Below are 10960 nucleotides of genomic sequence, written 5' to 3'. Positions count from 1 at the left end.
CTAAAAATACCCTGGCACAGTCACATTGGATAATGTCACAGATCAGCTGAATGTAATCTCTGTTGGGTTCTGATCTGTGGCATTGTCTTGAAACAAATCCACCATGTTGCTTCCGTCTTTTCTAAAAGGTACATTGTTTGATCCGTGTATCCTTCTAATCAGTACACCCTGCTGGTGGGGTCTATTGTACAGCATTAATAACGCTGTTCCCACCGCAGAAGGATCTCACATCACAAGAAGGGGAGTAGAAGCAAAGTATCAGAGCTAAAACAACTAGGGCAAGCTACCATAGGCCAAATTCATTCACTAGGCCTGATTCTCTATTCCAGCTGAGGTGTACTCAACACAAAAATAAAGACGCAGGGATAAGGCAAAGCTAGCACTAAGGTGTAGTCCTCTGGGCCAGGCTGTGTGGGGCCTGCTTGGCCCCGATGGAAATCAGACTACATAATTTATTTGCCCAGGCTCCCCATTTCCTCCTAGGGACCTTAGGGTTGCTGGCTGCTCTGGTGGCAGCTGTCCCATCCGCAGCTCCCAGCATCACCACCACTAACCATCCAGCCCTACTGCACACCCTTAGCACACCCATCAGCTTCAGACCTGTGATTAATAGCAACCGTTAACACCTTCCAGCATAACAATATGATCCAGGAAGCAGTAATGCAAGTGACTGGGCTACATACAAGGATTTTGTGGGTCTTCTGCTTTCCAGCTTGATTAATGCTTACATTGAGCAGTTACAGCCTTTCAGAAACCCACAAAATAGATGGGTTATGCACTACACCTTTGAGCACACTGTCCATTTACTGGAGAGTACAGTACTTGAAGTTACTTTCTCCTGTATCTGCTGCCTCTTATTCTTCCTTCTCTTCCAAATATAACACCGGTCTCATCCAAAAGGAGGCTGTCCAGAGAGTAGATGGTTCACTGTATTTCAGGGATTGCCCTCAGCTGCCTAAATCAAGATCTTCAGCTTGGCTGGATGAGGGCAGCAGAGACAAGAGACAGCTATTGAACTGTTTCAATGTGTGTAGCGCACAGCATTGTATGTCCATTCTTGTAGTCAGGGATGGCTAGAGGTCTTCCAGGACTCCATATATACCCTCCTCCCCCAGCAAAAGCATAAAAACCATGCTGGTAGGCACTTCGGGTTAACGCTGAAGATCTCATCCCCACCCCGCCCAAAAATAGTGCAGACTAACTCCTGTCACTTCTGGGTTATCTTGAATAAAGATTGAAACCGTATGTGCCTGTGTGTGTTCCCTGTTCCTGTCTGTGTCACCCCTCCAGAAAAGCTTCAACTGATTTAAACCTTACTTCTGCTAAGGTGCCTGGGAGTATTGGGGTCATCTGCAGCTGCAGGAGTTGATGATGCTCTGGGTAGGGTTGACAAATGTCCAGTTTTCAACCAGAACATCCGGTTGAAAGGGGATCCCGGTGGCTCCAGTCAGCACCGCTGATGAGGCCATTAGAAGTCCAGTTGGCGCGGTGCTGGCAGGCTCCCTACCTGGCTCTGTGCAGCTCCCTGGAAAAGGCCGGCAAGTTCCTACAGTCTCTTCAGTGGATGGACGGCAAGAGGGGCTCCACAAGCTGCCCGCAACGCCAGCTCCGCAGCTCCCATTGGGAGGTGGTGCCTGTGGGTGGAGGCAGTGTGCAGAGCCACCTGGCTTCCCCTGCACCTAGGAGCCGAGGGACATGTTGCCGCTTCCAGGGAGCCTACTGAGGTAAGCGCCACCCGGAGCCTGCACCCCTCACCATCTCCTGCCCCAGCCTGGAGCCACTTCCTGTATCCCAAACCCCTCATAGAATCATAGAAGATTAGGGTTGGAAGAGACCTCAGGAGGTCATCTAGTCCAACCCCCTGCTCAAAGCAGGACCAACACCAACTATATCATCCCAGCCAGGGCTTTGTAAAGCCGGGCCTTAAAAACCTCTAAGGATGTAGATTCCACCATCTCCCTAGGTAATCCATTCCAGTGTTTCACCACACTTCTAGTGAAAGTTTTTCCTAATATCCAACCTAGACCTCCTCCACTGCAACTTGAGACCATTGCTTCTTGTTCTGTCATCTGCCACCACTGAGAACAGCCTAGGTCCATCCTCTTTGGAATCCCCCTACAGGTAGTTGAAGACTGCTATCAAATCTCCCACTCACTCTTCTGCAGACGTCTCTACGCGCAGTCTCTCTCTTAGCTCCCTAATAGTTTTTGTTGCCCTCCGCTGGACTCTTTCCAATTTGTTCATATCCTTTCTGTAGTAGGGGACCCAAAACTGGATGCAATACTCCAGATGTGGCCTCACCAGTGCCAAATAGAGGGGGCTAATCACTTCTCTCAATCTACTGGCAATGCTCCTACTAATGCAGCCCAATATGCTGTTAGCCTTCTTGGCAACGAGGGCACACTGTTGACTCATAACCAGCTTCTCGTACACTGTAATCCCTAGGTCCTTTTCTGCAGAACTGCTGTTTAGCCAGTCGATCCCCAGCCTGTAGCAGTACATGGGATTCTTCCATCCCAAGTGCAGGACTCTACACTTGTCTTTGCTGAATCTCATCAGATTTCTTTTGACCCAATCCTCCAATTTGTCTCGGTCACTCCAGACTCTATCCCTACCGTATAGTTTATCTACCTCTCCTTCCAGCTTAGTGTCATCTGCAAACTTGCTGAGGGTGCAATCCATCCCATCATCCAGATCGTTAACGAAGATATTGAACAAAACCGGCCGCAGGACCAACCCCTTGGACACTCTGCTTGATACTGGCTGCCAACTAGACATCGAACCATTGAGAGCACTACTTGCTGAGCCCAATGATCTAGCCAGCTTTCTATCCACCTTATCATCCATTCATCCAATCCATACATTTTTAATTTGCTGGCAGGAATACTGTGGCCCCACAGTATCATCCCTGGCCCTACCCCAGAGCCCACACCTGCAGCTGGAGCCTTCTCACTCCCTCCCACAACATAACTTCCTTCCCGACCACGGTGAAAATGAGGGAATGAGGGTGAGGAAGAGCGAGTTACAGAGGGCGGGGGGCATGCAGTGAGCAGAGGGCATGGCCTTGGAGAAGGGGCGGGAAAAGGGTGTTTGGTTCTGTGCAATTAGACAGTGGGCAACCTTAGCTCTGGGTTTTCCTGTTGTAGGTTTTAGTCCTTGGCTTCTGTGTGCAATGGCAAATGATGCCGCAAAACCTTTGACACTTGATCAGTGTTGACGCTGTGAAATGAATACCCCTCCTCATTCCGTCAGGTGGGGCCAAACTAGCACCTGGCAACTCCCCTAAACCCAGATCTCTCTTTCAGCTAAAGGGAGCGGGGGGGGGGTGGGGGGGCGAAGTGTCCCAAAACGCGGTACCCCCGAGGGGCGGGGCTAGCGCTGATGTAGGGAGAGGGCTCCGCCCACTACCGAGGGGCGTGTCCTGAGCTGGCTCAGCCCCCTGACATCACTGTGCATGACCTATCTCGGTGCCTGCGTGGTGACGTGGCGCGTTGCCGTGGGGCGGGACGGTTGGTGGTAGCCGCGCCGGGAGCTGGGGATGGGGCAGCCGCAGCCAGAGACCGGGTGCCGCTTCCCGCCCCTGAGCCGGTGAGTGGACCCGTCCCGCCTCCAGCTGCAGGGGCTTCGGCTTCACTTGCGGCCCCGGGGCCCTTCCACCTCTCCCGTCCCCCGGGGGCCGAGCTCCCCTCCCGTCCCCCTCTGCTCCCCCGGGGGCCGAGCTCCCCTCCCGTCCCCCTCTGCTCCCCCGGGGCCGAGCTCCCCTCCCGTCCCCCTCTGCTCCCCCGGGGCCGAGCTCCCCTCCCGTCCCCCTCTGCTCCCCCGGGGCCGAGCTCCCCTCCCGTCCCCCTCTGCTCCCCCGGGGCCGAGCTCCCCTCTCGGTCCGCCCTGCTCCCCCGGGGCCGAGCTCCCCTCTCGGTCCGCCCTGCTCCCCCGGGGCCCTTCCACCTCTCCCGTCCCCCGGGGCCGAGCTCCCCTCTCGGTCCGCCCTGCTCCCCTGGAGCCGAGCTCCCCTCCCGTCCCCCTCTGCTCTCCCGGGGCCGAGCTCCCCTCTCGGTCCGCCCGGGTCCCTTCCAACCCCCCCGAGGCTCCTCTCCGTCCCCCCTGCTCCCCCGGGGCCCTTCCACCTCTCCCGTCCCCCGGGGCCGAGCTCCCCTCCCGTCCCCCTCTGCTCTCCCGGGGCCCTTCCACCGCCCCGAGGCCGAGCTCCCCTCCAGTCCCCCCTGCTCTCCCGGGGCCGAGCTCCCCTCTCGGTCCGCCCTGCTCCCCCGGGGCCCTTCCACCTCTCCCGTCCGCCGGGGCCGAGCTCCCCTCTCGGTCCACCCTGCTCCCCTGGAGCCGAGCTCCCCTCCCGTCCCCCTCTGCTCTCCCGGGGCCGAGCTCCCCTCTCGGTCCGCCCTGCTCCCCCGGGGCCCTTCCACCTCTCCTGTCCCCCCTGCTCTCTCGGGGCCCCTCTCCGTCCCCCCTGTTCCCCCGGGGCCCTTCCACCCCCCTCTGCTCTCCCGGGGCCCTTCCACCCCCCCGAGGCTCCTCTCCGTCCCCCCTGCTCCCCCGGGGCCCTTCCACCCCTCCGAGGCCGAGCTCCCCTCCAGTCCCCCCTGCTCTCTCGGGGCCCCTCTCCGTCCCCATCCCTGCTCCCCCGGGGCCCTTCCACTCCTCTGGGGCTCCTCTCCGTCCACTTCTTTCTCTTTTCGGGGTGTGTGTGGGTCCTTTCCTGGAGGTCTCTAATCCCCTTTTCAGCTGGTTGTGTTCCTAGCCTTCACCCTTGCTTGGCCCTGAGGGTCTCTGGTCTCAGTGCCCCAAAATTGTCTGCTCTGGATTGGGGTTGGGGGCAGGGAGTGGGGGAGGAACAAGTCTCCTATCCAGTTGGAGAAGGGGGAGGAGGTCTGGGGGGAAAAGTAGTGAGTCAAAGGGAGGAAGCAACCTCTCAGTTTTGGGGGGGAGTTGTGCCCCCCTCAGCATTATTAATCAGTTCTTGGAATAATTTAAAATCGCTGCTTTTTCTCCCTTAAATCTGTTATTCACGCTGGCTCTTCTAATCCTAGCCCACTGTGTTTCCTGGCGCTGGAAACAGCTTCTATGCTTTTGCTTTCCAGGGTGGAATAACCATAGCAAGAATAGAACGTTTTAAATGAGCAGAGGGAAAAATGGGACTATGCAAGGTTGTTTTGTTGTTGAAACATCAGCTGAGACTGTTTGTATTATCAAATTTCAGCATAAACATGCTGGGCAGCGACTTTCTTGTTTGAGTCATCTCCTTTTTTGGGAGGGGTTGTTTAAAAAAATCTGTGCTTGACACCTTTTATGTTTTGGAGCTGTCTTGATTTAGCAATGAACAGAGTGAATAAGGCTGGGGGAGTAGGAGAAGAACTGTGAGTCAGATGCTAGTGTAGGTGCATCTAAGGAAAAGCAAGGGCTCTTTATACTTTGCAGTGCATTATGGATGTGATTCAGAGAGTGGAAGTAACTGATGGGGGCAGAGTTTGTGAGCTCCAGCGTCTCTAGCTAATAGTTGAAAAGTAGTGACTTGTGTGTGTTGAACTGGGCTTTGCTATGCCTTTTTGAAAGATGCTGTTTAAATCTACAGGGAATTTGAATACTTAGTAGGCGTTCAGTGCCAATGATGCTGCTGTGGTATCATCAGATACTGTAGCAGCGACACTTCTGCAATTGCCCAGGTAACATTTTAGTTATTTGGCTCTTTTCCAGCTTCATGACCTTTTCTGATTTCACTGCTTTTAGTAAGGGCTAGTCTACAGTGGACAGCGCTTTAATGTGGTTTGTGTAGTCATGGCAGTCTCTCAGCGCTCTTTAAAAATAACAACAAAAAACACCTCCACGACTGTGCTCCCAGCGCCGGTGCACTGTCTACACTGGTGCTGAAACTTGCTGTGCTCGAGGGTGTTTTTTCACACCTTTGAGCGAGAAAGTTGCAGCCCTGTAAAGTGACAGTGTAGACAACCCCTAATTAAATGCTACTTGCCAGGATGTCCATTCCTCCTCCCCCCCAATTTAACTATATTTTTTGTATAAGAAGTTGACTACTAAATGAAGTCTCACTTAATATATTGGCAGTCATTTAAAAAATGGGCTGTAACTGTTTTAAAAATCATTTTCAGGGAAGGGATCAAGCATGAAAGGCAGTTGTTTCAGAACACTGAATGTATAAAGATGTTAGGGTTAGAATAGGCTTTGGACAGCTTTAACTGTTGTGTGTATGCAATAACTCATGTAACACCATAAACACATGATGTATCAAGTGTTTTCTGACAGATATGAAGACAAAGTTCCTGCTTTAGAGAGTTTATGGTTCCATATTTAAAACCAAACATGGGAGTAACAGCTCATATGTAGTAGGTTGAGGTATCATTGGCACTGACATGTAGCAAAGGAAGGATTTGAACTTGGGGAGATTTGGAGTAGGAGGAGGCTGCATGGTGGACAGGAAATAGAAGGCTGTTGCACATATAGAGTGACTGCATGAGTGAAGATGTGAAAACCAGAGTGGAAGCAAATGAAGGGGGAAGCAGAGAAGGTTAGGAGAAATGCAGGAGAGGAGAGTAACACTCTACCAGGAATTGAAATATCTGTTTGTTTGTTTTGGTAAGTGTGCTGCACGTACAGAAGGTTAAACCAGCCATTTCAACAGAACGTAAGTTTTTAAAAACATATTTGTAGCTCTTTCAGTTTCTAGAACACTCTGAAAGGGAATGACTGTAATAAGGTCTTCCTGAGTCTGCGAACAGATGGTAGTGACCTAATGCTGCCATTGCTGCTTATAGCTCTTTTGGAGCATGTCTACACTTACCTCCGGAGCGGTCAGTCCAGCGGGGGGTCTATTTATCGTGTCTGATTGTGATAAATTGACCGGAGCAGCTCTCCTGTTGACTCTGGTACTGCACTGGATCGAGAGGCATAGGTGGAGTTGATAGAGGAGTGGCAGCAGTCAACCTACCACGGTGAAGACACTGCAGTAGGCAGCTCTAAGTACGTAAACTTCAGCTACGCTATTTTTGTAGCTGAAGTTGCGTAACTTAAACCGAATTTACCCGCCCCCCCCCCCCCCATGTAGACCAGGTCTCAAGCTGCTTTAGAGTGCATTAACAAGGTTCAAAGTGGCATCACAGTTGAGGAGACAGGGAAATTGATAACTCATCTCTATCTTACTTTGAGTCAGCTTTGAATAGCAGTAAAGCTGCTCATGTGGGAGAGGGACATAAAAGGATGTTAACATAGGTTATTTAATAGAGACCATCCGATCGCACAAAGCTGCGGTAGGGGCATAGAAGTGTCCACTTCTCCTTTGGAAAAGTTACGAGGGTGATGAAGGAGCAAATCAGCAGAAATCTTGTACCTTTGCTGTAGCTACTCAACTGATGCTGAGCGATCCTCCTTTTTATTAGTCTAAGGATGGAGTAGAGGCTTCCAGTTTATATGGACACCTACTGACCAGTGGTTGATATGACCTGGTAGGAATCCCAGTGCCTCTTTTTTCTGTGGCATAGCCAAATGTAAATGTTTGTTCTCTTGCTGGGGTGTTTCTGTTGCTCCCCCGGGGTAGTAGGGTTAGTCCCCTAATGGACATCTATTTATCTATCATACAGTTTTGTTTCTGAGCACCTCCTAATTTAATTACTGTAGTTCACTGAGCCAATATAATCTGAAAGTGACAAATACATGGAAACAGGTGGAAGATGACCCTTTTTGTCACTGGTGCTACCTGACTGTCTAGGCTTGGTGATGAGTCAAACAGGACTCCAAGGCTTCACACTACTTTAATAATAAGTAAGTGTGTAAAGTTTCCTGTTGCAGTGATGGCTGTACATTCTTCTGGCTATATGTTGTATGTTAATTGTAACTCTTTTCAGCTGGAAAAATAGACTCTCTCTCTATATATGTATGACACTCAAACATTAACTACTTTTTAGCAAGTATGCTAAAGTCATACATATTTCAGTGCTTCATGTTTCAGATCTACAATAGGCATGAGTGAATCTCAACGAAGTGTAGTACTTAATTGTTGGATCCTAAGTTACAACTTATGTAGGCTGTAGTAGTGCCGAAAATGTGCTGGAAGTTTTTGAAACAGTGGGAAAAAAAATTCTGAGAGAATTGTTGCACACTATGCAATGCTTTCAAATGGGTTAACTGTACTGCTTTGTCTGTTTCTGATATTTACATTGTGACTGAGCTTCCTGTTGAAGTGTTCACACTTCAAGTAGTTGAACTTGGTGTTAGTATTTTGCTGTGATTACTTACAGAGATAGTGGTTGTTAGGTAATTCACTGATGAAAATTGAGTTGAAAAGTAAAACTGATCAGCATCCAAAGTTAAAATTCACTACTTAGATTTCTACACTACCTAGAGGTTTCTTCTGATTTCCTAATGATCTTTTCCTTCTTCCCACTATTTTCTCTGTCTTGAATATACCCCCTCATTTAAGGTCCCATATCCTAGGGGAATTCTGCATGACTGTGCACATACAGAATTCATGTCCCCCGTAGATTTCTTTGCTTCCATGTAGAAAAATGACTTTCTGACAGGGAAGCCACAAGAGCAGTCATTCACCCTTCCCCAGCAGCGCAGGTGCATCATTTCAGGTGCCCAGAGCAGGCAGTGGAGAGGTAAATCACTGTGAGGTGGGGAGCCCTTGGCCGGCGGCTCTTACCCTGTGCCCGGCTTTGCTGCTAATCCCAGCTGAGCTGGTGGTGGGGGAGGATGGGACTTCCATTTCCCCTGCAAGGAGCAGCTGGACTGGGACCAGATTAACTTCCCCCCTAAAAACCTCCCCCAGCTGCAAGAAGCTCTGCTTGCACACACACTGCCCCATCACTCTTCAGCTGTGGGAGAAGAGGGGTCACTATATGGGAAGCTGCTTCCCCGTCCACCCAACATCTGTGCATCTGGACCCCCCCTCACCCAGACCACCCCGCTGAGCCTCACCCCTTACATCCAGAGCCCCCCTGCATCTGGACCTTCCTGCCAAGTCTCACTCTCCCTGCATCCAGACCCCTGCTGAGCCACTCCGCTCTGCATCCGGACCCACACCCCTGCACCCAGACCACTCCCTGCTGAGCCCCTCTCACCCTCTGCATCCAGGACCTCCATGCACCCAGATCCCCCCGCAGAGCCCCACCCCCTGCATCTGGACCTTCACCCCTGCACCCAGATTCTCTGCTGAGCTCCCCCAACTTGAACCCTCAACCCACTGAGCCACACCCTGTGCATCCAGAGCCCCACCCTTGCACCCAGACCACCCCCTGTTCAGCCACCTGCAATAGAACCTCCACCCGCTCCTGCAGCTGGACCACCCCGATGAGCCCTTGAACTCCCACAGAACTGAGCCACAACCAGCCACACCTGGAACCCATCCCACCAAGGCCCACTCTCCCAGTACCCAGATCCCTTGCTTCATGAAACTAATTTTACCCCCATCCTCTAACTTCAACCTTTCCCTTATTCTTTACCACGGTGAAACTTGTTAGAAATGCCTTATTTCACATACCTTTGCAGATTCACGCACATCAGTTAAATGAGTATTTGTTAAAAACCCAAGATTTAGTGGCTGGTAAATCAACTATTAGTTTATAGTTGAAAGTTACTGTAAAAGTTGGCAGCCTGGGAACAGTGATTTACCAACATGATCCAAAATAAGCTGCTGCATCAAGTCTATGGTCTAAATGCTAGTATTATTTTTCTTAATACTAAACAGTTTAAAAAAAAACTGGACATTGTCTCCGTACAACAAATCTGTTCAACAAAAAATTAAAATTTTTTAATCCTCAGACTTAATCCTCTGGTCAGATAGGTTAAAATGGTAGATCAGTAACTTCTACAAAAAGCATACAGCCAAAGTCTTTCCTGCTTTATAAAGATATTTATGATATCACCAAGAAGTACGTAACAGCTCTGTTGTATATTCTTAAGTTATTTTCCTTTAACATGCTGCTAGGAGAAATTAAACAAAACACAAGGAGGTACCTAGAGACAAATTTGTAAATTTATGGTTCAAAGCACATAAATTCTTGATTACTTGTGTTATATGGCATCATATGCTGAGTCTCAGGTCATATCCATGCTGGGACTGACTTCCATTGTTTAGAATTTCACTCAGCACTATGGGCAGTGATTATTTTATCATGTAGTAGGCTATTCCTTAGCATGTAATGAGGCTTTTTATAGTATGATTCTCAGGGATTGTATGGAATGTTTAGATGGCTGCCCAAGAGACTGGATCCTTGTTTATCTGAGTGGAATCCTTTAGACATGAAGGAGAATGCTTTTAAAACAGTTTTCAGAGTGGTAGCCCTGTTAGTCTATATCAGCAAAAACGAGGAGTCCTTGTAGCACCTTTTGAGACTAACATTTATTTGGGCATAAGCTTTCGTGAGCTAGCACTCATTTCAAACAGTGCAGGAAGCTTATCAGTATGTCTGCTTAATGGAAATTATACAGCTGAATCTCCTCCTTTCAGGATAACTTTACATTGTTTCAGGTAGATTGTAAATTAGTTTTCTAAAGGGGATTAATATTTCCAGAGTAAAATATTTCATCCTATATCTGCTAAATCCTGTGGAATATGAACTAGAGCAGTACTATTTGAGTTGGCACACAGTTCAGTGCCCAAATTGCTTGTTCATAGCTTTGTCAAGCCTCAGTGAAACTGACAAATCTCTGGTCATTTTCATGGCTGCTTTCCAGAACTCTAAGAGCAGCAGTGAAAAATAAGTCTACAGTTTCACTCTGCTGGTGTTTGGCAAAGCTGATCAGAAACAGATACTCAGTCTATTCATAGGGGCAGAGGCTCCAAAAATGGAGATGGCGGGAGAAGGATAGGGTAGACTCCTCACCAATTAGAAGCCACTGGTGTGGTGAGAAGGTGGGGTAAAAGATAGAATAGTCTTCGAACAGTGGTGTGAAGGGAGGTCTTGAAATTTATCAGACTGGAAAAGATTGAATCCTT

The 10960-nt window shown here is 49.5% G+C and overlaps 1 protein-coding gene across 2 annotated transcripts in view; it reads left to right on the top strand.

The window, feature by feature from the left end:
* Positions 1-3502: 3502 nt before the first annotated feature.
* Positions 3503-10960, top strand: part of TMCC1 (transmembrane and coiled-coil domain family 1) — a 200708-nt gene continuing 193250 nt past the window's right edge. For both annotated transcript variants that reach the window (XM_050958386.1, XM_050958387.1), the window contains exon 1: positions 3503-3588. The gene's annotated coding sequence lies outside the window, so the exon portion shown is untranslated. The remainder of the gene's footprint in view (positions 3589-10960) is intronic.

The sequence above is a fragment of the Gopherus flavomarginatus genome, chromosome 6 (genome assembly GCF_025201925.1).
Source record: "Gopherus flavomarginatus isolate rGopFla2 chromosome 6, rGopFla2.mat.asm, whole genome shotgun sequence".
Classification (NCBI taxonomy): Eukaryota; Metazoa; Chordata; order Testudines; family Testudinidae; genus Gopherus; species Gopherus flavomarginatus.
This window is presented reverse-complemented; position numbering and strand designations above follow the sequence as displayed.